Source organism: Moschus berezovskii, chromosome 5 (assembly GCF_049115385.1).
Source record: "Moschus berezovskii isolate FMDL1 chromosome 5, NW_MosBer_1.0, whole genome shotgun sequence".
Lineage (NCBI taxonomy): Eukaryota > Metazoa > Chordata > Mammalia > Artiodactyla > Moschidae > Moschus > Moschus berezovskii.
This window is the reverse complement of record NC_142464.1, coordinates 19,948,957-19,976,935: the sequence shown is the minus strand read 5'-3', so window position 1 is coordinate 19,976,935 and position 27,979 is coordinate 19,948,957. Positions and strand designations below refer to the sequence as shown.

At 39.2% G+C, this 27,979-nt stretch overlaps 1 protein-coding gene and 1 long non-coding RNA gene across 2 annotated transcripts in view; one reads left to right on the top strand and one right to left on the bottom strand.

The window, feature by feature from the left end:
• The window catches only part of FAM241A (family with sequence similarity 241 member A), a 42,164-nt gene that overhangs the window by 11,240 nt on the left and 2,945 nt on the right, over positions 1–27,979 (top strand). The window lies entirely within an intron of this gene.
• LOC148777795 (uncharacterized) lies at positions 8–27,177 on the bottom strand. Its single transcript, XR_016037408.1, has 3 exons — positions 27,051–27,177; positions 19,600–19,670; positions 8–118 (listed from the first exon to the last, which is right to left on the bottom strand). It is a non-coding gene; the product is annotated as an uncharacterized LOC148777795 (long non-coding RNA).

The window sequence follows — 27,979 nt, the reverse complement described above, 5'->3', positions numbered from 1 at the left end:
CTGATTTCCTTTGGGATGGAATGGTTGGATCTCCTTGCTGTCCACGGGACTCTTAAAAGTCTTCTCCAGCACCACAGTTTAAAAGCATCAGTTCTTTGGCGCATTGAGCTAAAGATCCCTGTAAAACATTTGTAAGAATTTAGGCAAAGATTATGTTCCTTGATGTTCTGTATTTAAAAACCACAGTATCAAGAAGGTAAAAGGTTAACAAACAGGATCTTGGAATACTAACTAGCATTAATTTATGTAAGTTGTCAGAACTTGCTATTTTGTTTTTATTTTTTCTTGAACTAAACAGAGGAAAGACAGTAAATGAAATGCATAACTAACACAGGTTAAAATTCAGATCAGCCATTTCAGTAATAGCAAAGTTAAAGGATAATTTTCAAAAAGAGGTAAAATTATAATGCTCATTAAATATAAAATTGACACATGGTTAAAAGCCTCTTGATGAAAGTGAAAGAGGAGAGTGAAAAGGTTGGCTTGAAGCTCAACATTCAGAAAACAAAGATCATGGCATCTGGTCCCATCACTTCATGGGAAATAGATGGAAAAACAGTGGAAACAGTGTCAGACTTTATTTTTTTGGGCTCCAAAATCACTACAGATGCTGATTGCAGCCATGAAATTAAAAGACGCTTGCTCCTTGGAAGGAAAGTTATGACCAACCTTGATAGTATATTAAAAAGCAGAGACATTACTTTGCCAACCAAGGTCCGTCTAGTCAAGGCAATGGTTTTTCCCGTGGTCATGTATGGATGTGAGAGTTGGACTGTGAAGAAGGCTGACCGCCGAAGAATCGATGCTTTTGAACTGTGGTGTTGGAGAAGACTCTTGAGAGTCCCTTATACTGCAAGGAGATCCAACCAGTCCATTCTGGAGGAGATCAATCCTGGATGTTCATTGGAGGGACTGATGCTAAAGCTGAAACTGCAATACTTTGGCCACCTCATGCGACGAGTTGACTCACTGGAAAAGACTCTGATGCTGGGAAAGGTTGGGGGCGGGAGGAGAAGGGGACGACGGAGAATGAGATGGCTGGATGGCATCACGGACTCTGTGGACATGAGTTTGAGTGAACTCCGGGAGTTGGTGATGGACAGGGAGGCCTGGCGTGCTGTGATTCATGGGGTCGCGGAGAGTCGGACACGACTGAGCGACTGAACTGAACTGAACTGAAGGGGTTTATTTAGCTCATCAGTAGTGAGGGAACCAGACAAATGTGAAAACTGCTTCAGTGGAGAAATCAGTCAGAAATGTATATGGAAACAACGTATGTTGAAATGAATTTACAAATGGTCGAGAGACTAGCTTTTTCCATTGGTGGGGTGGGAAGACAGTTGAACTTCTAATGGAACAGAATTTGTCTGTCTATTAATAAGAATTATTTGCGTTGCTGCTAGTTATTTATAATTTACCAACTTGTAAAATATCTTGAAAGTCATAAAGGCTAAACATTATTTTAAACGATGCAGTTTTCCATGGAGATACCCATAATTTTTTTACTTATTCTTAATTTTCTTACAGTAGAAAGTCATTTCTAAAATGTGCTACACAGAGTAGATTAATTTGTGTATTGTGAGGGCACTTGAACTTTTCTTTTACAATGTCTCATGTTCTTGTGCTGCTATAAAAGATTAATTCTATTCTAGTCTTCCATGGTAGTACTGTGTAATATACATTCAGAGTACATGTGGAAATGCATGATTTATATGCATGTGAAAAGCAAGGATTGATTTAAATTTGAAGTTCTTTCTGCTGAGTTACATAACTGAACTGAACCTGATACTAAGCTAATACTGGGGCTTTCCTAGTAGCTCAGCTGGTAAAGAATCCGCCTGCAAAGCGGAAGACCTGGGTTCGATCCCTGGGTTGGGAAGATCCCCTGGAAGAGGATATGGCAACACACTCCAGTATTCTTGCCTGGAGAATCCCCAAGGACAGAGGAGCCTGATGGAGTCACAGAGTTGGATAAAACTGATATAACTAAGCACAGCACAAGATAACTACCAAAAACAAATTTTGATAAGAACAAGATGGCTGCTTCAAGGATTCCATATTCACGTCTAGTTTTTATTCAGCACACGAATCCCAATTGCTTGTTCCTATCATTCTAGCATGCTTTCTCCATGTTGAATGATTATTGGTTTCACAGACAATTATGTCTTCTCAAGAGTTTCATGGGAGTGTAGATGTTCATTTAGTTTAAGCTTTTAAATTTAAAGAAGGGCAAGAGTGAAGTGATTTTTCATAGAGCATTAGCCAGTTAATTATAATCATTTCTGGTATCCATAAAAATACTCAGTAGAAAACACATGAAAATAATATATGAATAAATTAAAAGAAGACACTAAACTCCTTCTTCGTTATTCAGTATGTGAAGTTTATTTAACAGTAACATCATGAAAACGGCATTATGATTCTACCATTTGTGGGTGACAGCATTTTCCCTTTGGAATTTAAGTGATTAAGTATTTGGAAATCAGTCTTTGAGCACTCTATATTAGTCTGCTAATTTAAAACTTCAGTTGCTCCAACAACCTGGCCATATACTAAAGACAGTTCCATTATTCATTTGTACCATATGGAACATCAATTGCTTTAGCAACTGGTAATAGTCATTGTATTATAGACAGTTTTCTGTATTATTTGTTTGTATTCCTTATTATTTATTATTTGTTCCTTATTTTCTTGGTAGCTTTTAATGCATTCATTTAAAACATTTAATGAGCTCCTATTCTTTCCTGGGCAGAGCTGTAGGCACCCAGAATACAAAGAAACAGAAATAGGCCCAAATCTCTGCTCTCTTTAACCTTCCATTGTAGGAGGGAGACAAGGACAGTGAATCAGTGAGCAGGTACATGAGTGAGTTACAGTGCTTTGGGGAAATAAAGGGACGGTGAGTAGAGAGTATGTGTATGGGACGGGGCTGCTGCGTAAGTGAAACGGTCACGGAAGGGCTCACTAAGGTAATGTCTGAGCAGACGCTTCCAGGAAGTAAGAATTTCTGGCTGCACCACGCTTGCTTCGAGTCCCTGGAGGATAGAACCATATCTGAGGATCAGCGTTGGTAATCAGGGTCACATCTTTCCCCAGTCTAGACTCTCAGTTGTTTCTTATCCATCCCCGCTTCCAGGCTTCTGTGTTTCATTACTGTTCTATTCATTTGTTCCTACTATAAGCAGATTCAACTCCCTTGTAGAACGATGAGAGGAAAAAGTAAATTAATTGTGGGCTTAAGGAAATTAATTAAAGACTCTATCTTTTATGAGGTGGACGAAACTGGAGCCTATTATACAGAGTGAAGTCAGCCAGAAAGAAAAACACCAATACAGTATACTAACGCATATATATGGAATTTAGAAAGATGATAACAATAACCCTGTATACGAGACAGCAAAAGAGACCCAGATGTATAGAACAGTCTTTTGGACTCTGTGGGAGAGGGCGAGGGTGGGATGATTTGGGAGAATGGTATTAAAACATGTACATTATCATATGTGAAACGAATCGCCAGTCCAAGTTCGATGCATGATACAGGATGCTCAGGGCTGGTGTACTGAGATGAACTAGAGGGATGGGATGGGGAGGGAGGTGGGAGGGGGGTTCAAGATGGGGAACACATGTACACCCGGGGCAGATTCATGTCAATGTGTGGCAAAAGCAATACAATATTGTAAAGTAATTAGCCTCCAATTATAATAAATAAATTAATAAAAAATAGTACCTTTCTTAAGTATTATATAATCATACCTTATAATGCATTTGTTTAAATATTTTGCTTTCTTCTTAATACCTGATTCCTTTGTACCAAGGTCTTGAGAGATTTGCAGTACAGTTTGAGAAGAGCTCAGAATTTATAGTCAGAAAATTCCTATTTTTCCAAAACTCAAATTCTGGCTAGTTGTCTACTTCTGAAAAAGTCACTCGACCTCTAGAGTCTAATAATACCCACTATATGGTATTTTTGTGTGGAACAAACACTCGGAATATGTGTATTTAATAAGTTTATTGGACAAATGGCTAATAAGGAATAAAATGGGGATAGGATTTTATTTTTAAATGGGGGAGGATCAAAACTACAGCAATTTTTTCCTGAAGAAATTAAAAATATTTCACTAGTAATTTTCTCTTAGCAAGGGTATGATTTAAAAGGAAAGAGTCTTCAGCATATAAACTACATAAGAACTAATAAAATCATTAAGAGTACATGAAACCTCCATCAGGAAAGACTACAGGGTAAGAAGAGAAGACAGACTACTCCTCAGTTCCTGAGAAGATCCAGCACAGACTCAAGAGGGGAATGAGCCGGCAGAAGCAGACCAAAAAGGACAAAGGTGATGAAGACGTCTAGGATGACTAGCAGTCTTCTGGGTTGTGCAATATACTGAGGTAGTGGACCTGTGGATGGCAGATGGTTATGAGTTTGGGACAGGGGATGCTGAGTTTCAGGTCCTCAGTGAAGAGGAACTAAAGAGCCTCTTGATGAGGGTGGAACAGGAGTGACAAAACTGGCCTGAAGCTCAACATTAAAATAGCTAAGATTATGGCATTAGTTTCCATCACTTCATGGCAAAGAGACGGAAAAAAAAAAAGTGGAAGCAGTGACAGATTTTATTTTCTTGATCTCCAAAAAGTCCCTGCAGACAGTGACTGCAGCCATGAAATTAAAGATGCTTGCTCCTTGGAAGGGCAGCTATGACACACCTAAATAATGTATTAAAAAGCAGAGACATCATTTTGCTGACAAAGGTCTGTGTAGTCAAAGCTGTGGTTTTTCCAGTAGTCATGTACAGATGTGAGAGTTGGACCATAAAGGCTGAGCACTAAAGAATTGATGATTTCAAATTTTGGTGCTAGAGAAGACTTTTGAGAGTTTCTTGGACTTCAGCGGCATCAAACCAGCCAATCCTAAAGGATCAACCCTGAACATTCATTGGAAGGACTGATACTGAGGCTGAAACTCCAATACTTTGGCCACCTCATGTGAGAGCTGACTCACTGGAAAAGACCCTGCTGGGAAAGATTGAAGGCAAAAAGAGGAGGAAATGGCAGGGGATGAGACAGTTAGACAGTATCACTGATTCAATGGACATGACTTTGAGTAAACTCCGGGAGATAGTGGAGGACAGAGGAGCCTGGCGTGCTAAAGTCCACGAGGTCGCAGAGAGTCAGACACAACTTAGCGACTGAAACAAGATCAGTTCAGTTCAGTCGCTCAGTCACATCCAACTCTTTGCAACTGCAGCAGGCCAGACTTCCCTGTCCATCGCCAACTCATGGAGCCTACTCAAACTCATGTCCATTGAGTCGGTGATGCCATCCAACCATCTCACCCTCTGTCATCCCCTTATCCTCCTGCCTTCAATCTTTCCCAGCATCAGGGTCTTTTCCAGTGAATCAGTTCTTCACATCAGGTGGCCAAAGTATTGGAGCTTCAGCTTCAGCATCAGTCCTTCCAATGAATTTACAGGACTGACTCCTTTAGGATTGAATGGTTTGATCTCCTTGCAGTCAAAGGGACTCTCAAGAGTCTTCTCCAACACCACAGGTCAAAAGCATCAATTCTTCGCGCTCAGCTTTGTTTATAGTCCAACTCTCACATCCATACATGACTACTGGAAAAACCATAGCTTGGACTAGAGGGACTTTTATTGGCAAAGTAATGTCTCTGCTTTATAATATGCTGTCTGGGTTTGTCATACATAGCTTTTCTTCCAAGGAGCAAGCGTCTTTTAATTTCATGGCTGCAGTCACCATCTGCAGTGATTTTGGAGCCCATGACAGTCTGTCACTGTTTCCATTGTTTCCCCACCTATTTACCATGAGGTGATGGGACCAGATGCCATGATCTTAGTTTTTTGAATGCTGAGTTTTAAGCCAGCTTTTTCACTCTCCTCTTTTATTTTCATCAAGAGGCTGTTTAGTTCTTCGCTTTTTGCCATAAAGGTGCCATCTACATATCTGAGGTTGTTGATATTTCTCCCAGCAGTCTTGACTCCTGCTTATGCTTCATCCAGTCCAGCATTTCACATGATGTACTCTGCATATAAGTTAAATAACAATATAACAAGGGTAACAATATACAGCCTTGACATATTCCTTTTTCAATTTGGAACCAGTCCATTGTCCCACATCCGGTTCTAACTGTTGCTTCTTGACCTGTATACAGATTTCTCAGAAGACAGGTAAGGTGGTCTGGTATTCCCATCTCTTTAAGAATTTTCCACAGTTTGCTGTGATCCACACAAAGGCTTTGGCTTAGTCCATAAAGCTGAAGTAGATGTTTTTCCGAAAATCTCTTGCTTTTTCGATGATCCAATGGATGTTGGCAATTTGATCTCTGGTTACTCTGCCATTTCTAAATCCAGCTTGAACATCTAGAAGTTCACGGTTCACATACTGTTGAAGCCTGGCTTGGAGAATGTTAATCATTACTCTACTAGCGTGTGAGATGAGTGCAACTGTGCCATTGTTTGAACATTCTGTGGCATTGCCTTTCTTTGGGATTGGAATGAAAACTGACCCTTTCCAGTCCTGTGGCCACTGCTGAGTTTTCCAAATTTGCTGGCATATTGAGTGCAGCACTTTCATAGCATCATCTTTTAGGATTTGAAATAGCTCAACTGGAATTCCATCACCTCCACTAGCTTTGTTCGTAGTGATACTTCCTGAGACTTACTTGACTTCACATTCCAGCATGTCTGAGTTTAGGTGAGTGATCACACCATTGTGGTTATCTGGGTCTTTTTTGAATAGTTCTTCTATATATTCTTGCCACCTCTTCTTAATATCTTCTGCTTCAGATATCTACATAGAAATGTTGAATATGCAACTGAGCGTGTAAGTCTAATAATTTGAAAAGTTGCCTTAACTGAGAAAAATAAGAAAACTATGAATGCTTTATAAAACGTACAGGTCATTTTAATTGTTAGGGGCAGCTGCAGCCGTGTTTGAATATGGTGATTTGAGTACATATCTTTCCTTATATATTAAGCAGCTTAATAGCAAGGAGTGTAGATTATTTGCTTTCTGTACCTCACAGCACTCACCTGCTTGTGGTACACATCCAGTTATTATTTATTGAATTACACTGAATAGACTAAAGGATTTATTTTGCAAGCCAGATTATTCTGCGAGTCAAGGACTGTGAATTATGAGAGTTGGAGTTTAGTAATCAAAGATTAGTGGTACTCAGGGAGGACGTGACACACACCAAGAACAAGAGTGTGGTTTCCTGAAAGTAAGCAGCTGTTGGTCTGGCAGATCTTTCAGGTCTGTTCAGGCTTGCCACAAGTAGGGCACAGCACATCTTGCATTTTAAAACGCAGGTACAAAACAGGCTGAGAGGAGAAGATTGTAACTTTAGAACATGACTACAGGCTTTATTACAGTAGGCAGAAAACCTGTCATTTTCATTATATTACTATTTCAGTTCAGTTCAGTTCAGTCACTCAGTCGTGTCAGACTCTTTGCGACCCGATGAATCACAGCACGCGAGGCCTCCCTGTCCATCACCAACTCCCGGAGTTCACTCAAACTCATGTCCATCGAGTCGGTGATGCCATCGAGTCGGTGATGCCATCCAGCCATCTCATTCTCTGTCATCCCCTTCTCCTCCCGCCCCCAATCCTTCCCAGCATCAGAGTCTTTTTCCAGTGAGTCAACTTGTCGCATGAGGTGGCCAAAGTATTGGAGTTTCAGCTTTAGCATCAGTCCTTCCAATGAACACCCAGGATTGATCTCCTTTAGAATGGACTGGTTGGATCTCCTTGCAGTCCAAGAGACTCTAAAGAGTCTTCTCCAGCACCACAGTTCAAAAGCATCAATTCTTCGGCGATCAGCTTTCTTCACAGCCCAACTCTCACATCCATACATGACCACTGGAAAAACCATAGCCTTGACTAGACGGACCTTGGTTGGCAAAGTAATGTCTCTGCTTTTTAATATACTGTCTAGGTTGGTCATAACTTTCCTTCTAAAGAGTTAGCATCTTTTAATTTCATGGCTGCAATCAGCATCCGCAGTGATTTTGGAGCCCAAAAAAATAAAGTCTGACACCGTTTCCACTGTTTTCCCATCTATTTCCCATGAAGTGATGGGACTAGATGCCATGATCTTTGTTTTCTGAATGTTGAGCTTCATTTACCCAAAATTAAAATAAGTAATACACTTCATTATAAAATAAGGTAGCTTATGTAGATATAGTACTTTTTTTAAAAAATGTTTTGCATAAGAAATTTTGTAAACCCACATACTTTTATTTACAAGAATAGATTCCTACAAATTCTTTAGTGTCATAAATAAGGAGAAACAGTTAAATTTTTCACCATTAGTCCAAATGGTTGATTGATAACACAATAGACATTTATTTCATTTCATAAGAAACTGCACAGAAGTGGTTATTTCAGAATGCAAGGAAAAAATATAAGCCAAGTCACTGAATCAGGCAAAAGTGCAGTACATAAAACAAGAAGCTGTTATTATACAGAATACAATAAACCACTCACAAACATTGTTATGTGAGTGGCATTTTCATAGCTTTTTAAAAAATTGTCCCATTCATAAGTACTCTTAGATTTTCTGTGAGACAGAAATCCCATTATAGATGTTAGTAAGAAATTAATGATAAAAAGCTAACCGTAGAGGAAAGAGGGAACTTAATTCTAAGAAGGATGGTCCATATTTTTGCCTAGTTTTAGTATATATAGCAGCCATGTTTATCTTTAACTCTTTAAATATAATATGGAAAAGATACATAATAGCACAAGCAAGTAGAATTTTCAAACTTTCATGAAGCTATATACTTCCTTAAGCCTAGGAACAAACTTAAAACTCCTATGATAAAATTTAATTTTAAAAGGGGGCACTCCCAAAGTCATAAATGTTGATGATTCTTTCAGTAGGTATGGTCAAGCAACTGGGACAACAACAATGGACCCAGTGGTTTCAAGAATCGGTCCTCACCTACTTAGTGCTTCAGATTCTGACAAGTGTCTTTGATTTTGTAATGTCTTTGCCTTTATTGATTTTGTCTTGGAAGGAAGTGTGACTTGCCTGACGCACAAATGTTCCAGTTTCAATTGGGATCTCCATATTGCTTCTTTTGCTTTAGGAATTAAAGTATGTTACAGTATAAATCCATTTCTGTATTTAAATTTATGGATGCAAACATTTGGAATTATGAATCTTGTTTAACCTTAAAAATAAATAGCAACATCTCTAAGAAGGAATGATAGAGTAGGAAAGATTTGGAACAATAAATATTTGGAATTAGACGGATAGTTACCAAGAGGTGACGCCCTCCACTTGTGTAGGAGTACCAAGATGCTGAGGCAGCATGATTTTGTAAGGAGGCATCTGAGCACAGTTTTTACCACCACCACCACCACATAGCAGTTTAGAAGGAGCAGGGAGACTGCAGGTTGCTGGGAATCCGAGAGTGCGGGAGAACGTGTAGCTATGAATTTGTGGTTGAATGTAGACTGTGGGTTCTGCACAGAGAAAGTAAATGGCTAAATCTAGAACTAATCCAGAGGATTTAAGTTTTATAGCTACTTTTTTACTATTTGTTTATCACAGTATATCACTGTCTCTTGAGGTTTTGCACATGTGAGACTCCTGCCCATTTAAAAGAAAGCTACAAGATATTTTTCAAAACCGGTCTTTCTTTTGAGAGGTCTAGTAAGATGGTGAGGTGGATTGAGAGAAACAAAATTCTGATATTTTGGATGGGGAGACTTTTCAGGCTAAGTGAAAGTGAAGGTCGCTCAGTCGTGTCTGACTCTTTGTGACCCCATGGACTACACAGTCCATGGAACTCTCCAGGCCAGAATACTGGAGTGGGTAGCCTTTCCCTTCTCCAGGGGTCATCCCCACCCAGGGATCGAACCTAGGTCTCCTGCATTGCAGGCAGATTCTTTACCAGCTGAGCCACAGGGAAGCCCTTTCAGTCTAAAATCCTTCTGAAACTGACTTCCAGCTTGTTTCTGTTGTTCTTGCTCCTTCATTTTGCCTCTTCTTAATTATAATCAATCAAAAATCATTTTATTTAGAAACGCAGCCTTTCTGTGATCATTGGAACACATTCTACTGTATTAGAAATTCATTGTTCATACTGTGAGGACAAGAACATTTCAAGGGGAAAGAAAAGGTGTTTATTTTCTGTTCAAATAAAATAAATGTTTCTCTCAAGTGGTGGAATTAAGAATTCGATGTTGGTTTGGTTTTTAGTTTTAAAGAAAAATTTTAAATCTTAGTCAAATTTTATCACAATTGCTATAGTGTACAGTGAGTCAAATGTAAACTACTCAAAGCTATTTTTAAATGACATTATTTTTATTGAATATAAATTAACCAAGACAAGTATAACTTTGAACTGCTGTTAAACCTGATGCATTAAAACAAATAAAATGTGAGTGATTACAAGAGTGATTTTATCTTTATTTATAAGAGAACTTACACTGTAGGGCTTTAGAACATGGGCTTTAGGGCAGACTGTCTGAACATGTGTGTTCACTCTACCAGTTATTAGGTGATCTTGACTAAATTACATAATCTTTCTTCAGTTTTCTTTATATTTTGAAGATTGAAGTACTTAAAACACTACCCAACACATAATAGATATTCAATAAATATTAGGGCTTTAAAAATTAATAATATGTTGTGAAATTCATTATAAACTTCATTTAAGCATTATTTATTGTGTTTAAGGAGAAGGCAATGGCAAGCCACTCCAGTACTCTTGCCTAGAAAATCCCATGGACGGAGGAGCCTGGTGGGCTGCAGTCCATGGAGTCGCTACAAGTCAGACATGACTGAGCGACTTCACTTTCACTTTCACACATTGGAGAAGGAAATGGCAACCCACTCCAGTGTTCATGCCTGGAGAATCCCAGGGACGGGGGTGCCTGGTGGACTGCCGTCTGTGGGGTCACACAGAGTCGGACACGACTGAAGTGACTTAGCAGCAGCAGCAGCAAGGCATATATGTCAGAGCATCTCCACAGAGGGCCAGCCTTTGAGATGAAAAGGGATAAAGAGGGGAAAAATGAGTCTCTTCAGGTAACTAAATGCTGAGGTAAAGATGTTTTAACCATGGAGTCAGTTTATAGTACATTAGTGTTATAAACTAATTGGAGAAGGAAATGGCAGTCCACTCCATGCCTCTTTAATGGTTAATATGAGAGGAAATGAGAAAGAACAAGAAAGCCATTGTTTTTTATTCATTTAGGCTTTATGTATAAGTAAATATTTAAAGTTTTTTTTTTAAGTCCTTTTTTTAAAAAAAAAAAGTGTTAGTGGGACCATATGATTAAATGGGAACTTCAAAAGTTGAACTTTTATACCCAGAATTTGACTATCACAGCATATATGAAAAATAAACACTCTTCAAAGTGCTTAACATCCTACAGCTAATTCCAGAAAACTTGCTGAGTACTACCCAGGATCCCCTGGCTTATCCTTACAGGAATTATCCTTCAATACACCATCAAAAGTATTAATGTCCAGAAACAACCGTGGCTGGACTTCCAGAAAAAAGGAGTAACGAACTCAGCAGACTTTGTCCCATCAAAACAACAATTTAAGAGGAGAAAAGTAAAAATAAAATATCATTTAAAATCTTTGGGAATCGCCCTAAGAGCATACAGCAAGTGAAAAACATTCATTTAAAAAAATCTACCAAATCTAGGTAAGAACAGTAAGTATTTGTGACATTGGAGCCACAACCTAATCCATTACCTCCCCATCATAGAAGCTCCATCCCCAGCATGTATAGCCAAGAAGATGAGGTTCCCCTGTCCCCTTGACTCTCAGTCTAGGGCTATAGTTTCACCCTAGAAGGGTAGGGCTTCTCATCCCTTCCCCACTTCCCCTCTCACTTCCATGTTACAGGAAGTCTGTTCCAAGTCTCCCTTCCCCCAAGCAACCCCCACCCTAAGCGCAGCAGCTGAGAACACTGAGGCCCAGTTCCCCTGCCCCACATCACTACAGAGCCAGAGGTTCCACACCAAGAGAAGCGAGCCACGACCCAGAGCTGCTCCCCACCCTCAGTGCCTACTTACAGAGCAGGATTGTCACTCTAGGAAAACAGAGTCTCTGCCCCCAGCTCCAGTGCAGTGGTGCAGGTGTTCTGCCCAGGGGAAAGGCAGGTAATACAAATAAAGAGGTCTTTGGACCTGCCTAAGAGGACTGACTTTGTTGGGAAGAAAGAGTGGAGAACTCCATGCCTAATGGTGGTGTTGAAAACAGTACAGATCTTGCTGAAGTGCAATTAAAAGGAGTCAGGTAGCCCTGTGATACATGAAAACAACAGAGCAGCCAGAAGTTTTACAGAAAGAACCAGGCAGAGTCGGCCATGAAGAACCCTCTTGGGCTCATAGTCAGCTGTGAGGATCAGGAAGGCAAGTGTGCAGGCATGAGGCTGCATCTACTTGGGAGCGTTACAGCAGGATGTGGGGCAGACTTGAAAGCATTCCCTAAACTGCACACAGACCCACCGACATAGGGCAGAAGCCTCAGTAAGAACAAGGGCTTAATTACAACCTGTGATCAAACACTCACTGAACGGTACGCTACGCTGACCCAGGGATGACAACCAGGAAGCAAGGCTCAGAAATTTCACAATCACCTGCGGCAGTCTGGAAAATTGTATACATGCCCAAGGCTGTACCCTCTCATGAGTAGTAAGTGTAGGCACCGCCATGCTACCAGTCCCTGGCTGAATGTAGGGCAGAGAAGTCAAGTCTCTGAACTATTAATAGCAGTTTCCAATACAGCCAGTGGTGAAGAATAAAAACAATGGCTGAGGAACCCTAAGCACAACGTCTAACCAATAAACGGCTATACTACCCCAGGGACAGCCTCTAGGTAGTGAGAGCAAAAGATGAAAACAAGGGAGAAAACATGAATAGGACCATCAGAGGCTATACACTGCAAAGGACTAGACTGCTGAATTAGCTCAGCCAAGTCTCTAAGCGAATACCAACCACCACCACCTCCAGAGCGGTGGTAGGGGTCAGTGTCTAGTGCTGCAACAATATGTCAGAAATGTCCAATTATTGAAAAAAGATGATGAAACATGGTAAAAAACAGGAAAATATGATCCATCAATAGGGAAAATCAGACAATAGAAAATGTCTTTGATGGGGCCCAATGATATACTTAGCAGACAAAGACTTCAAAACAGCTATTATAAAGATATGCAATAAACTAAAGGAAACATGCTTAAAGAACTAAAGTATGATGATAGCGTCTCATCAAATAGAGAATATTAAAAGAAATTGTTTTTAATTAAATGGAAATTCTGGAGTTGAAAGTACGGTAGCCCAAATGAAAATTGAGTAGGCAGAAGATAAAAATCAGTGAATTTGAAGTAGAGCAACAGAAATTATGCAACATGAAGAATGGAGAGAGAAAAGAATAGAAAAAAATGAACAGAGCCTCAGAGAATTGTGGAACATGATTAAACACATCAGTATACAAATAATAGGAATATTAGAAGAGACAGAAATATTCTATAGAATATAAGAAATATTTGGGACTTCCCTGGTGGTCAAGTGGTTAAGACTCCATGCTCCCAAAGCAGGGGGAGCAGGTTTGATCCCTGGTCGGGGAACTGAGATCCTACATGCTGTGTGACATGGCCAAAAAATAAATAAGAAGAATAATTTTTAAAAAAGAATATAAGAAATATTCTAAGATATAATGGCTTAAAATTTTTTTAACTTAATGAAAAGCATTAAGCTACACATACAAGAAATAACAATGAAATCCAGACACATTATGGTCAAAATGTTGAAAGAGCATGAGAAAGTCTTGAAAGCAGCAAAGGGAGAACAACTCATCACATACAAGGAAACCCGAGTAAGATCAAGTCGATTGCTCATCAGAAACTTGGAGGACAGAAGGCAATAGGACAACACATTAAAAGTGCTGAGAGTAAAAACCTGTTCACAATCCTATATCCAGCAAAATTATTTTTCAAAAATAAAAGTGAAACACATTCCCAGATAAAAACAGAATTTTTTCCCCAAAACATCTATCTTACAGGAACATTTAAAGGAAATTTTAAGGATGAAAGCAGTTGATAGTGACAGTGCTTTGAATCTACGCACACAGAAAAAAAAAGGATTGGTAAAGGCAATTATGTAGATAATTACAAAAGACAGTATAATAGCACACCTTCTCTTGACTGATTTTAAAAAGCAATTGCATAAAATATATATATTTGTTGAGCCTATCACATACTGAAATATATTTGACAATATCAGCACAAAATACAAAAGTGGAAAAAAAGTTGTATTGGAGTAAGGAAATGACACCAACTATTAGCTCACATCCACAGGAAGGAATAAAAAGAACCAGAAAGGGAGGTGTTAAGAAGGCAGACTGTATACCAGCCAACAAAGAAGAAAGATTAGAAAACTATAAATGCCTGAAATATTTAGGATTTAAAATCAACAGAACCCATTGATAAATTGGATTCAGGAAATTAAAAAAGAAGGCTTTGCAGATCATTCTTGAGTTTCTGACTTGTAGAAATTAAGGACAGATTTTATTCCTGAGGATCTGTTCATTGAATGAAGACCAGTTTTGAGGAAGAAAATCAGGTTTGGCCTTGGATGTGTTGAATATTGAATATATTCAAGATGAGTGCTGCTGTGCTACAAGTTGTGTCAGTCACTCTTTGTGACCATGTGGACTGTAGCCCGCCAGGCTCCTCTGTCTACGGGGATTCTCTAGACAAGAATACTGGAGTGGATTGCCATGCCCTCCTCCAGAGGATCTTCCCAACCTAGGGATCAAACCTGCATCTCTTAGGTCTCCTACATTGGCAGGTGGGTTCTTTACCACTAGTGCCACCTGGGAAGCCATATTCAAGATATCCAAGTGTAAATGTTGAGAAGGCAGTTGAATATATGGTTTTAGAGTGCAGAAGAAAGGTCCGAGCTGGATATAATGTTTAAATAGCTGATGTACTGGTGGTAATTGAAACTGTAAAATTTGAATGAGCTTATCTGGGAAGAAAATATGGAGAGAAAAGAGATGAAAACTTAAGACCAGATGTTGAGGATCGATATTTAATAGCTAGGTTGAGGATGGTGAACTCACAAAGCAGACTGAGAAACGCATGGCCAGAGAGATAAAAATAGAACCAGGAGAATATAATACCATATAATTCAGAAGAAAAGAAAAAATTGTTGCTTTTCAGTCACTCAGTCATACCCGACTCTTTTCGACCCTGCAGACTGCAACATAACAGGCTTCCCTGTCCTTCACTGTTTTCCGGAGTTTGCTCAAATTCAAGTCAATTGAGACAATAATGCCATCCAACCATCTCGTCCTCTGTTATCCCCTTTTCCTCTTGCCTTCAGTCTTTCCCAGCATCAGAGTCTTTTCTAATGAGTTGGCTCTTCGCATCAGGTGGCCAAAGTATTGTAGCTTCAGTCCTTCCAATGAATATTCAGGATTGATTTCACTTAGAATTGACTGACCTGATCTCCTTGCTGTGCAAGGAACTCTCAAGAGTCTTCTCCAACACCACAGTTCAAAAGCATCAATTCTTTGGCGCTCAGCTTTCTTTATAGTACAGCTCTCAGATCCATACATGACTACTGGAAAAACCATAGCTTTGAATAGAAGGACCTTTGTTGGCAAAGTAATGTCTCTGCTTTTTAATATACTATCAAGGTTAGTCATAGCTTTTCTTCCAAGGAGCAAGCATCTTAATTTCATGGCTGCAATCAGCATCTGCAGTGATTTTGGAGCCCAAGAAAATAAAGTCTGTCACTGCTTCCATTGTTTCCCCATCAATTTGCCATGAGGTGATGGGACCAGATGCCATGATCTTAGGTTTGTAAATGTTGAGTTTTGAGCCAGCTTTTTCACTCTCCTCTTTCACCTTCACCAAGAGGCTCTTTAGTTCCTCTTCTTTTTCTGCCATAAGGGTGGTGTCATCTGCATATCTGAGGTTATTGATATTTCTCCCAGCAATCTTGATTACAGCTTATGCTTCATCCAGTCCAGCATTTTGCATAATGTACTCTGCATATAAATTAAATAAGCAGGGTGACAATACACAGCCTTAACATAACTCCTTTCCCAATTTTGAACCAGTCTGTTGTTCCATGTCCAGTTCTAACTGTTGTTTCTTGACCTGCATACAGATTTCTCAGGAGACAGGTAAGGTGGTCTGGTATTCCCTTGTCTTGAAGAATTTTCCAGTTTGTTGTGATGCACAGAGTCAAAGGCTTTAGCATAGTCTTTGAAGCAGAAGTAGATGTAATTCTGCTTAGAAGTTGAATCAAATGAGAACTGAAAAACTTTTTTTTTTGGCCATGCTGCACAACTTGTCAGATCCTAGTTGCCTGACCAGGGACTGAACCTGAGCCCCCAGCAGTGAAAGCACACAATCCTAACCACTGGACAGTCAGGGAATGCCCCCTAAAAAATCTCTTGATTTATTGATATGGGAGTTTATTGGTAATCTTTACAAGAGCTGTTTTGGTCATGTAAAAGAACAGAAGCCACAGAAGTTGAGGTCTGATTGGAAGATTGTTAGGAACAATTCTCCATGGGTCTCTTGCATTGAGAACTTTTGTTATGGACTGTTTTTCAAAGATGTTTGCTAAATGAACAGACTTGGAAGATAGGAATAGTGTCTCCTTTCAGAGTAGAGGACAGATTGTTTGCCACCCAGTGTAATAAAGATGATGTCTCCTCTGGGACAAACGTCAGGCAGATTCGCTTACAGCCCATTATAAAAGATGAGAGTTCCCTAAGCTCAAAGTCCCTCTGTGACAGAAACACACTGCATGCAGCATCTGCTTGGCCACTCTTGTCACCCTGTGGGGCTTAAAGAGAACCAACGTCAACATGAAACTCAGGCTGCTGCTTGTGGCATGAGTAGTGAAGTCATTTGTCTCTGACCCAGGAGACTTGTGTCTGGTACCAGTATCCCTGACACCAAGACAGGGCCCCTAACTTGTAAGATAAAACAGGAGTCCACAGTCCCAGGCCTCAAAACAGGAGGTGAGCGGTGGCCAAGTGAGTGAAGCTTCATCTGTGTTTACAGCTGCTCCCCATCTCCTGCATTATCACCTGAGCACTGCCCCCTATCAGATCAGCAGTGGCATTAGATTCCATAGGAGCTTGAACCCTAACCCTAAAGTCAAGGCAGAATATCCTGAGATTGCCACAAACTAGAAATAAAGCACACAATAACACAGTGTGCGTGAATCATCCTGGACCATCCCTTCCCCCACCCCAGCCCTGGTCCATGGAAAAACTGTCTTCCATGAAACCAGTCCCTGGTGCCAAAAAGGTTGGGCACTGCTGGGAAAAAACATCAGTCCCTTCACAGTTCCTGACAAAGATAAACAAAATGGAACCAAGAGTGAATTGTTTCAAACAGTTTGGTTATGAAGAAGAAAAGGCAAGCCAGAGCTAGTGGCATTAATGGAGGAAACTCTAAGCATGTATAAATACTGATGAGAAGGAGCCAACAGAGGGAAAGACTGAATATATATGAGACAGGGGTAATGGAGAAGGAATCCGTTCCGTTCCGTTCAGTCGCTCAGTCGTGTCCAACTCTTTGCGACCCCGTGAACTGTAGCCTACCAGGCTTCTCTGCCCATGGGATTCTCCAGGCAAGAGTACTGGAGTGGGTTACCATTTCCTTCTCCAGGGGATCTTCCCGACCCAGGGATCGAACCCGGGTCTCCCGCATTGGAGGCAGACGCTTTAACCTCTGAGCCACCAGGGAAGCCCATACTTCCTTATTTATTTGTAATTAAAGAGAAGAAAAGATGGACATAAACTTTGGTAGCTGATACATTTAGTATCACAAAGTTAAGGAAATCCTTCTGACTTCTCTTTTTCCTGAGAAATAGGAGGTCAAGTAATTTGCTGGAGGAGAGGGAAAAAGAGGAGTAGGAGGCAGTTGAAGATTTTTAAGAGAGATCTGAAATAGCTCTGTGTAGACAGAAAAAAAAAATATTGAGCAGAGAAAAGAAATAGGAATGTACTTGAAGATCAGTTTCAGTTCAGTTCAGTCGCTCAGTCGTGTCCGACTCTCAGTGACCCCATGAATCACAGCACGCCAGGCCTCCCTGTCCATCACCAACTCCCAGAGTACACTCAAACTCATGTCCACAGAGTCGGTGATGCCATCCAGCCATCTCATTCTCCGTTGTCCCCTTCTCCTTCCGCCCCCAACCTTTCCCAGCATCAAAGTCTTTTCCAGTGAGTCAACTCGTCGCATGAGGTGGCCAAAGTATTGCAGTTTCAGCTTTAGCATCAGTCCCTCCAATGAACACCCAGGATTGATCTCCTTTTGAATGGAGTGGTTGGATCTCCTTGCAGTATAAGGGACTCTCAAGAGTCTTCTCCAACACCACAGTTCAAAAGCATCGATTCTTCTGCGATCAGCTTTCTTCACAGTCCAACTCTCACATCCATACATGACCACGGGAAAAACCATTGCCTTGACTAGACGGACCTTGGTTGGCAAAGTAATGTCTCTGCTTTTTAATATACTATCAAGGTTGGTCATAACTTTCCTTCCAAGGAGCAAGCGTCTTTTAATTTCATGGCTGCAATCAGCATCTGCAGTGATTTTGGAGCCCAAAAAAATAAAGTCTGACACTGTTTCCACTGGTTTTCCATCTATTTCCCACGAAGTGATGGGACCAGATGCCATGATCTTTGTTTTCTGAATGTTGAGCTTCAAGCCAACCTTTTCACTCTCCTGTTTCACTTTCATCAAGAGGCTTTTGAGTTCCTCTTCACTTTTTCAAAAATTTGCTTTGTACCACTTCACTTTTGTGAAAGTTGGTACCTGTTTTTGATGAGCAAAGAAATCCAAAGAGGATTTTTTCTTATAAGAAAAAAAAGTAAAACAAAAACAGCATTCAGTTTTTGTTTGTAGCGAACTCTCAGAGAGGCAGCACCCATCCCAAGTAGCTCGAGTGACCCCACTAAGCTCCTTCCTCAGGAACTACACTCAGCGTCAGGCCACCAGCGCTTTGAATTGTGTCTGTGAATATCTGTGCTTTTTCTCAGTTTGCTTTGTGTTTCTATTATTAATATAAAGATGTGCCCTAAGATAACTGCCTCTTTGCTTTACACCGCTTCAGTTTACCAAAGGTTTCATAGGAACACTCTTCTTTTGGAGAGCAGGGAGACCTAGAGTTGAAAAAGCAGTTGAAGGAGAAGAGGCTGCAGTGAGACACACAAGTTGTTCGTTCCTTCGTTCACTGCTTCACTCATTTCATGAGCCTCAGTTCACAGGTTACCATGTGCTCTCGGTCTAGTGGTTAGGCTTCGGCGCTCTCACCACCGTGGCCCGGGTTCAATTCCCAATTAGGGAAGACCTTCTTCTGGGTCTCCCTACTGGCTCAGCTGGTAAAGAATCTGCCTGCAGTGAGGGAGACCTGGGTTCAATCCCTGGGCTGGGAAGATACCCTGGAAAAGGGAATAACTACCCACTCCAGTATTCTGACTTGGTCGCAAAGAGTCGGACACGAATGAGCAACTTTCACTTCACTTCATCCAAAAATCATTCCCCTTTTGCTCACTGTGCATTTATAAGTTTACCTTCTCAGTTATGATTTCCATGGACTTGGGTTATTGAGGCTGGCTCTGCTTGACAGCTCAGGAAGTTTAACCTAAAGTAGCAAGAAGAAATCAGCATTTTAGTCTTTACTCTTTATTCTTTTGTATTATCTGAATACAGTCACCGTTTACCCATTTTTATTTATTTATTTTTTAATTGGAGGAAAATTGCTTTACAGTGTTTTGTTGGTTTTTTTCTTATGTAGTTTTTTAAAACTTTCAGGAAGTTATATCTAAAATTTTCTACTTGCCTAACCCATTATTATTTTTTAATATTATTAATATATTCTTCATGTTAATTATTGCTAGTAACAATAGAACCAAATTAATGAGGAAGTTCTTGAGCACTATAATTAAGAACACAGGGCTTTGAAATTAGCTAATAATACTTATTATAATAAATAATAATTAAATTGCATAATGAATATAAAGCACTTAACACAATATCTAGCATGTAGTAAACATTCAGTTAATGGAAGCTATTACTACTTTTTTTTTTTTTAGCAATGCCATGAGGCATGCCTGATCTTAGTTCCCCAACCAGGGATTGAACCCGTGCTCCCTGCATTGGAAGGGTGGAGGTTTAATCAGGATCCAGGTTTTCCCAGGATCACCAGGGAAGTCTCTAATGGCAGCTATTGCTACTTTTATCATCATCATCATCTGTAGTCAGAACTCTTAGTTCCAAGTGACAAAAATTCAACTTTTACTAGATTTTGCAAAATAGTAATTTATTGGCTCATGTTATTTTTAAAAAACAAACAAAAAACAGATGTTGATACCCTAGCTGGATTCAAGTATTCAAACAATATCCACTGTGTCATTTCTTGGCTTTATTTTATATTGATTTCATTCATAGCAAGCTTCCGCCTCATTGTAATAAGATGCTCTACACCTTAGCAGCTAACCGTTATCAGTTGGGGAGTGGGGAATGCGTTTATCAGTAGTTGCAGCAAACGTCTTAGGTAGAACTTTCATTGGCCTGTCTTGGGTTATATGCTCATTCCTTAACTAATCATGTGCTCAAGGAAATGAAATGTTCTGAGTGACCAGGCCTGGAACTTGGGAGTGGGCACACACTCCACCAGAACTCAGGAACCAAGAGTGGGTGGGAGAGGGTTTTCCCGAAGTTAAATCAAGATGATATCAATAGAAGAAAGTAGAATAAAAACCAGACAGGCAAAACCAGCAGACTTCCAGTATTACACTCGGAAAGAAACAGCTGAAAGTGAATCTTGAATTGTTACCCACTCAGTGAAAACCTGTTTACAGAATGTAGCTTGTACTCTTCTTAAAGTGAATAAGCAGATTCTGCCATTCTAACGTGCACAGATTGTTCCATAGATAAGGATGTGCCATAGAAAACATCCCACCTCAACTTCTATGTAATTAAATAGTCAAAACACATGAAGAAAAATACAGCTGATTTAATTATCACAAGAAAGATGATCACTAAGGTGTTAGGTAGCATGTTTCAGTAGATAGAGAAGTAAAAAAAATCATAAGACATAATTTCTACCAAAAATGTAGTAATACTATTAGTTACCATACATTGAGTGATGATTGTGTGTATTCTAGTTTATCTGTTTCCTCATTTTATTATCACACTGTATGAGGTGGATAATGATATTCTCCTTTTATACCTGGGGAAACTGAGAGTCAGTGGTTAAATAATTTGCCTCGTAAACATGACAGAGAAAGATTTGAATCCGTCCTGCTCACTTCCAAAGTCTGTGTTTTTGGTTAATAAAGCTGTGTGATTTAACCTCTTATTTATTGTTTCTGAAGTAAGAGACTTTAATTACCTTTAAAGATCCTTTGCTCTCAAAAATCCTATGATTATTTCAGGGCTTGCCTTTAATTTCTCATCACTAATTCCACATATTTTAAAGAGATTTTCAGTCAATTATAACACTCCTATGTCGTTAATTATGGACAAAATAATAACATCACTATTTAATGTGCATGTCATGGTTTGTACTATTATATGATCTATATAAAATATAGATCATATAAAATATAGTTTTATATATTATTAAACTATTATTTAATGAAGTAAACTTTCATTTGATAAATGTTCTTCCATTGGGACCTCACATACAAAAAATAAAATTTGGCAAAGACACAAAGTAATTAATGTTAGAACGGGGGGGAAATGCCATCTACATTTTTGTATTGGTGTGTTTTATGTGTGAAGTGTTTTGTGTGTGTGCGTGTGTATTTGGTTGGTTGGGTTGGGTTTTTGCCTTATTGCAACTCTGCCAAGCATATCTCCTCATTCTTGCTTGGAGTCTCTTTTTTTCATATTTGAATCTGAATTCTAGTCAATACTGAATGGACTATAAAAAGATTTACTAAACTGCTGCAAATAGCTTTACCTTGTTTCAATTTTTATATAAGACAGAAATTAAAATTTGAGCAATTTTATGCTTGATAAAACTCACCTTCAGGTATGCTATAAACTGATGTAAAGCACAGAAAGATATTGATGTTCATTTCACTGTGTTAAATATACTCTTTCTGTAAAAAATGAAAACGTGTTTACATAGTTTTTCTTTTTTCAGAAATCAAATATGTAAAATTTCTCTGAAAGCTTAGCAGCATTACACAGATGTTGCTACTGCTGCTGCTGCTGCTGCTAAGTCACGTCAATCGTGTCCAACTCTGTGCGACCCCATAGACGGCAGCCCAACAGGCTCCTCCGTCCCTGGGATTCTCCAGGCAAGAACATTGGAGTGGGTTGCCATTTCCTTCTCCAAGGCATGAAAGTGAAAAGTGAAAGTGAAGTCGCTCAGTCGTGTCCGACTCTTAGCGACCCCAAGGACTGTAGCCCACCAGGCTCCTCCGTCCATGGGATTCTCCAGGCAAGAGTATTGGAGTGGGGCGCCATTTTCTTCTCCGACACAGATGTTAGCTATTAATAATATGATACCTGGAGAGAGTATAACATAGGGATTACTGGTGTGGTATCTGGAGTAAGAATGTCTGAGTTCATATCATCAGTTCAGTTCAGTGGCTCAGTCGTGTCCGACTCTTTGCAACCCGATGAATCACAGCACGCGAGGCCTCCCTGTCCATCACCAACTCCCGGAGTTCACTCAAACTCATGTCTATCGAGTCAGTGATGCCATCCAGCCATCTCATTCTCTGTCGTCCCTTCTCCTCCCACCCCCAATCCCTCCCAGCATCAGACTCTTTTCCAGTGAGTCAACTCGTCGCATGAGGTGGCCAAAGTATTGGAGTTTCAGCTTTAGCATCAGTCCTTCCAATGAACACCCAGGATTGATCTCCTTTAGAATGGACTGATTGGATCTCCTTGCAGTCCAAGGGACTCTCAAGAGTCTTCTCCAGCACCACAGTTCAAAAGCATCAATTCTTCACAGTCCAACTCTCACATCCATACATGACCACGGGAAAAACCATAGCCTTGACTAGACGGACCTTTGTTGGCAAAGTAATATCTCTGCTTTTTAATATGCTATCTAGGTTGGTCATAACTTTCCTTCCAAGGAGTAAGCGTCTTTTCATTTCCTGGCTGCAATCAGCATCTGCAGTGATTTTGGAGCCCCAAAAAATAAAGTCTGACACTGTTTCCACTGTTTCCCTATCTATTTCCCATGAAGTGATAGGACCAGATGCCGTTATCTTTGTTTTCTGAATGTTGAGCTTCAAGCCAACCTGTTCACTCTCCTCTTTCACTTTCATCAAGAGGCTTTTTAGTTCCTCTTCACTTTCTGCCATAAGGGTGGTGTCATCTGCATATCTGCCTTCAATTACTAAATACAAGTCAATGGCCGACATTTAACTCCTCTGAAACTTAGTTTCCTTATCTGCAAATGGGGAAAATAATAGTGCCTCCCTCACAGCCTGTTGGAAAGACGAAACAAGAAAATGCACGTCCAACACAGTGCCTGCCACATAGTAGGCACTGAGCGTTAGCTGTTCTACTGTGCCACTAATAATACTACCACTACTGCATTACTCTGAAAATTATAGACCTCTGAGTAAGTCAGGGACTTAAGAACTGATCTGTTCATATTAGCCTCTGCTCCTAAAATACAGTTGTTTAGGAATTGAACTAAGCATGTAAATTTTAGCTAACAGCTACCATATCTTACAATCTCTCTAGAATATATTTATACATATTTGAACAAATTCACAGATGTATTCATGGGGAAATAATTGATGTTATTTGTAAATTTTTTTTATTTTTGAGTAGTTTTTTGCCTAATGTGTCATTATTATAGAATATTTCTATTGTTCATTCAACAAATATTTATTATGAGCCTGCTAAGGGCCAGGAACAATGCAGTATAATAAGTACTCTTGTTGGAACTTATATGGTTCTTGTCTTCAATGACCTTACCCTTCCTATCATAGATAGTGACAGGAAGTAGATATATAAAGAAATAATTTTAAAATTAAATATTGAGGTGGGTAGAATAATGGCTTCTTCCCCCTCAAAGATATCCACATCTTAATCCTTAGTACCTATGAATATGATATCTTACATGGCAAAAAAGATTTTGTAGATATGATCAAATTTAAGGGCTTTGAGATGGGAAAATGAACCTAGATTATCTAAGTGGACTAAACTTAATCACACGGGTCCTTAAAAACAAAACCTTCCCCTATTATGGTTAGAGGAAAAAGTTAACTACAGAAGGATGGTCTGAGAGTTATAATGTTTCTGGATTTGAAGGTGGAGGAAGGGGACTAGGAGCCAAGCAATATGGACACCCTCTAGCAGCTAGAAAAAATAGAGAAATGGATTCTCTACTTGAGCCTCCAGAAAGAAACAAGCCTGCCAGTTTTGACTTCTCACCTGCAAAACCGGTTAGAAAAAAGTGATACATTTGTGTCATTTTAAGTCACTAAGTTTGTACTAATTTCATTTGGCAGCAATAGAAAGCTAATTCAAATAAATTCTCTTTACTTAAGGCCTATCTGTGGAGGAATAGTTCTTCTATTTCTCCTAAAGTGTTAAGAATCACTTTCCAAAGTTGTATCAGAAGAGCTTGAAAGAATTTTCCTCAGAAGACACTCAAAAGTCATCATTCCAAAGTAGATCACCTCAAAAAGGGCAGGGGATTACTCTTAGACTTGTCATCTCTGAAGCTATAGATGGGGTTTTCCTCAGGTAAAGAATATGGACTGGGTTAAGGCTTGGACTGGATTAAGGAAAGAGAAAGTGGATTTTAATAATATCCACAACAAAACATACTGATAATTCCATAAAAATCTATCATTGCTTTGAGATTACAATTATAAATAATACTTTGGAAAAAATAGGCCATCTTTTTGTTTGGCAAGAAGTGGAGCAGGTACAAAGTCTATCAAGATATTGCTCTAATGCTTGCCAGCCACAGGATAAATTCTCCCCATTTATTCAACGAATATTTACTGATACAGAAAACACTGTAGTGAGATTGACTGTAATGTCAGTGATTTAAGAATGCTGCCTGTTTTCTTTTCCATGTCTTTTAAGTGTCTTTCCTCTAGGGTTATTTGAACCTTTATCCAGTTCTTTGCTGAATATCGTTGATGTTTCCACAAAACTTTATTTATGAAGATATGCCACTTTTAGGCATTTTTCTAGTGACTTTGCTTTTTTTCTTCTCCTTCAGATTGCCCAGATTAAGAAATGCTTCAGTAAGGTGGCAGATTTTTAGTAATTATTTTATCTGGTTGATAGGTACTTAGGGGTTCATTGTGCTATTTTCTCTAATTTTGTGTTTGAAATTTTTCATATTAAAAACAAAAAGAAGAAAGCTGCCGCAGCCACAGCACCCCCAGGCCAATCTTTTTGGCCTCCCATCTCTAGTCCCCGTCCCCCTAGCTGCTCCCCGGATCTCAGACTGCTGCCTCTCCACCTGGCCTCGAGGAGTTAACTGAGCATTGCAACACCTACTTCTTCCCATGAAAAACCCACAAACAGTTTGTAGAAGAATTTAAAGTGAATCTTCAGAAAGAACCGTTTTAGATCAGGGTACTTACTTTGTACTAGAACCACAAATATACTAAAAAAGTTTTAAAAAGCTTCAGTAACAGCAGAAAACCCCAAAGTACAATAAGTTCATAGATTAAAAGAAATTAGAGGTGGTAAAAAAGAAAAAATAAATCTAAAAAAAAAGAAATAAAGAGGCTAAAAATGATACCAGCAATGATAGACACTGAAGTAGAAGAAAAGTTGAGGGACCAGAATTACAAAGTCAAGACCTCTTTGAGTTCTGTCCTAAAGAAAAGAAAACCCTTAATCTCAAGTAAGACCAAGATTTTTGTTTTTCTTTTTTAATATAGTGTATTATCATGGAACACATTAAAAAGTATGAGAAGCTAAGAAACATAAAATTGATCACAGTACATCAGTGAAGGAAAATATAATTTAGAAGTCAAAATACAAAAAATAAGGAAAGGTTAACAAATTATAATTCATGAGTATATTATCAATATCAAAAAGGATTCATATAAATCCCATTTTATGGATTAGAAAACTGAAGCTCAGGAAACTGAAGTAGTTTGATCAAGGTCATTCAGTTTAAGTGTTGGGAGCCTAGATTTGAACTCTCCAAATATCTCAACAACATTTTGTTTTTCTCATTCTTTTTTTGGTAGAAATTAAAATCCAAAAGTAATTTATTAAATTATATGTATATATTAACTCAAAAATAATTCTGACTTAAACTTAAATACATTTAACAATGATGCCCCCATTGAGTCTCATTTTTTCATTACATCAATTATACTCTGTACTCAACATAAATTACTGTTATATGGGAAAACACTGCCTTAAAGTGAAACACTTCAGTGAAACACTGAAAATCATTTTGTCTGACTATTGCACATAAAAGTTATATTTTTGCATTTTTTCCTTATATATGTAAACTATTATGTAGAATAAAAAATAATGCATTTTTAAAAGAAAAATTATTTTTAGTTATTTACTTATTGATTACTGAAATGATTAAGTTTTGGTTTCTACTAAAGGAATCTAAGTTTGATTCATGTATTTGAACTGTGTCTGAAGTTAAGTTAATTAACTATTTTCTGGCCTAGACAGCCTACTTAGTAGCTTTTAATACTTACTTGTTATATGAAACGCTATACTAAAAGTCATATTTTTAAACATGAGTAATTTTCTATCTTGCACCTACTATGAGCAAGTATATGTTCAATAATTACTGATTTGAATCACCAAGCCTAAAAGAGATTAGGTTTAATAAATTATAATTACAACCGTGTCACTGTGACATAGTTTTTCTTCTGTGACCAAATTAGGGGCTAGTGAAAAGAGAGAAACTGTACCAATTATTTTAACATAGATAAGTTAATACAAAGAATTGTTAAGCAGGCATTGAAGAACAGGAAAGGCAAAAACATGAAGGCAGTGATAGTCAAAAGATGTAAAAAAATACCAGCATCATGAGCATTACCTGGAAACTTGTTAGAAGTGCAAATTCTCAGACCCCAAGCCCCAGTTGTGGCTTACTGAATCAGAAACCCTGGCAGTGGGCTTTCAAAGCCCTCCAAGGGAGTCTAACGTATAAAGTTAAAAACCACTGCACTAAAGTAGGCTAGAGTGCCACTGAGTAACACAGGAAGCAGCCACCACTCCTGGGCCTGAGGGAGCAGAGAAGAGAGAGAGAATTACTAAACCTGAGAAAACTGGGGAAGGCCCCATCACACGCAGCGGAGACTCAGACTTCGAAGAACCAATCGCTGCTCATCTGGGACTGGTGTTTCTGAGCTCAAAGACCCCGGGAACCAGAGCTCTGAGGGAAAGGAACCCACAGGTTTGATCTGCTGTCTCAGGAAGGCACATTGAGATAGTTTCTGCAGGTGTTGGGAAGTCACTAAGCTGAAATCAGTGGCTGCTACCAGAAGGACCTACTACTGCCAGAGTGACCTGTCACTGGAGTGAGTCCGAGAAGATCGAGAAACCCATGAGAGGCAAACAAGAAAGAGCAAGTCCCTTCCTCCTTCTCTCGCTGCGCAGTGTCTCTCTAGTTCCTCTACCGGCAGAGCCTGACAGGGAACCAGATACAGTTTGTAGAATTTCAGAGTGGGGTTGAAGCTGAGAGATAGTAACTTAATATCTATCTACTAGAGATAGTAGTATAAAGACCCTAACTGTAATAAGACTGAGAGGTAATAGAAATAGTACAGAATTTTTGGTATGTATAATTGGGTACACACGGACATTTTCTGGAGAACTGATATCTAGGTAAACTTTAGGCTTATTATACAAAATTATTCCCATGTGGAAACTATATGTTTCCCCTGATGAGATTAATAAGCATTTAGGACATCAAGGACCTACACGGAATTCTTCTTAGCTTCCCAGCTAAAATCGAAAGATCAC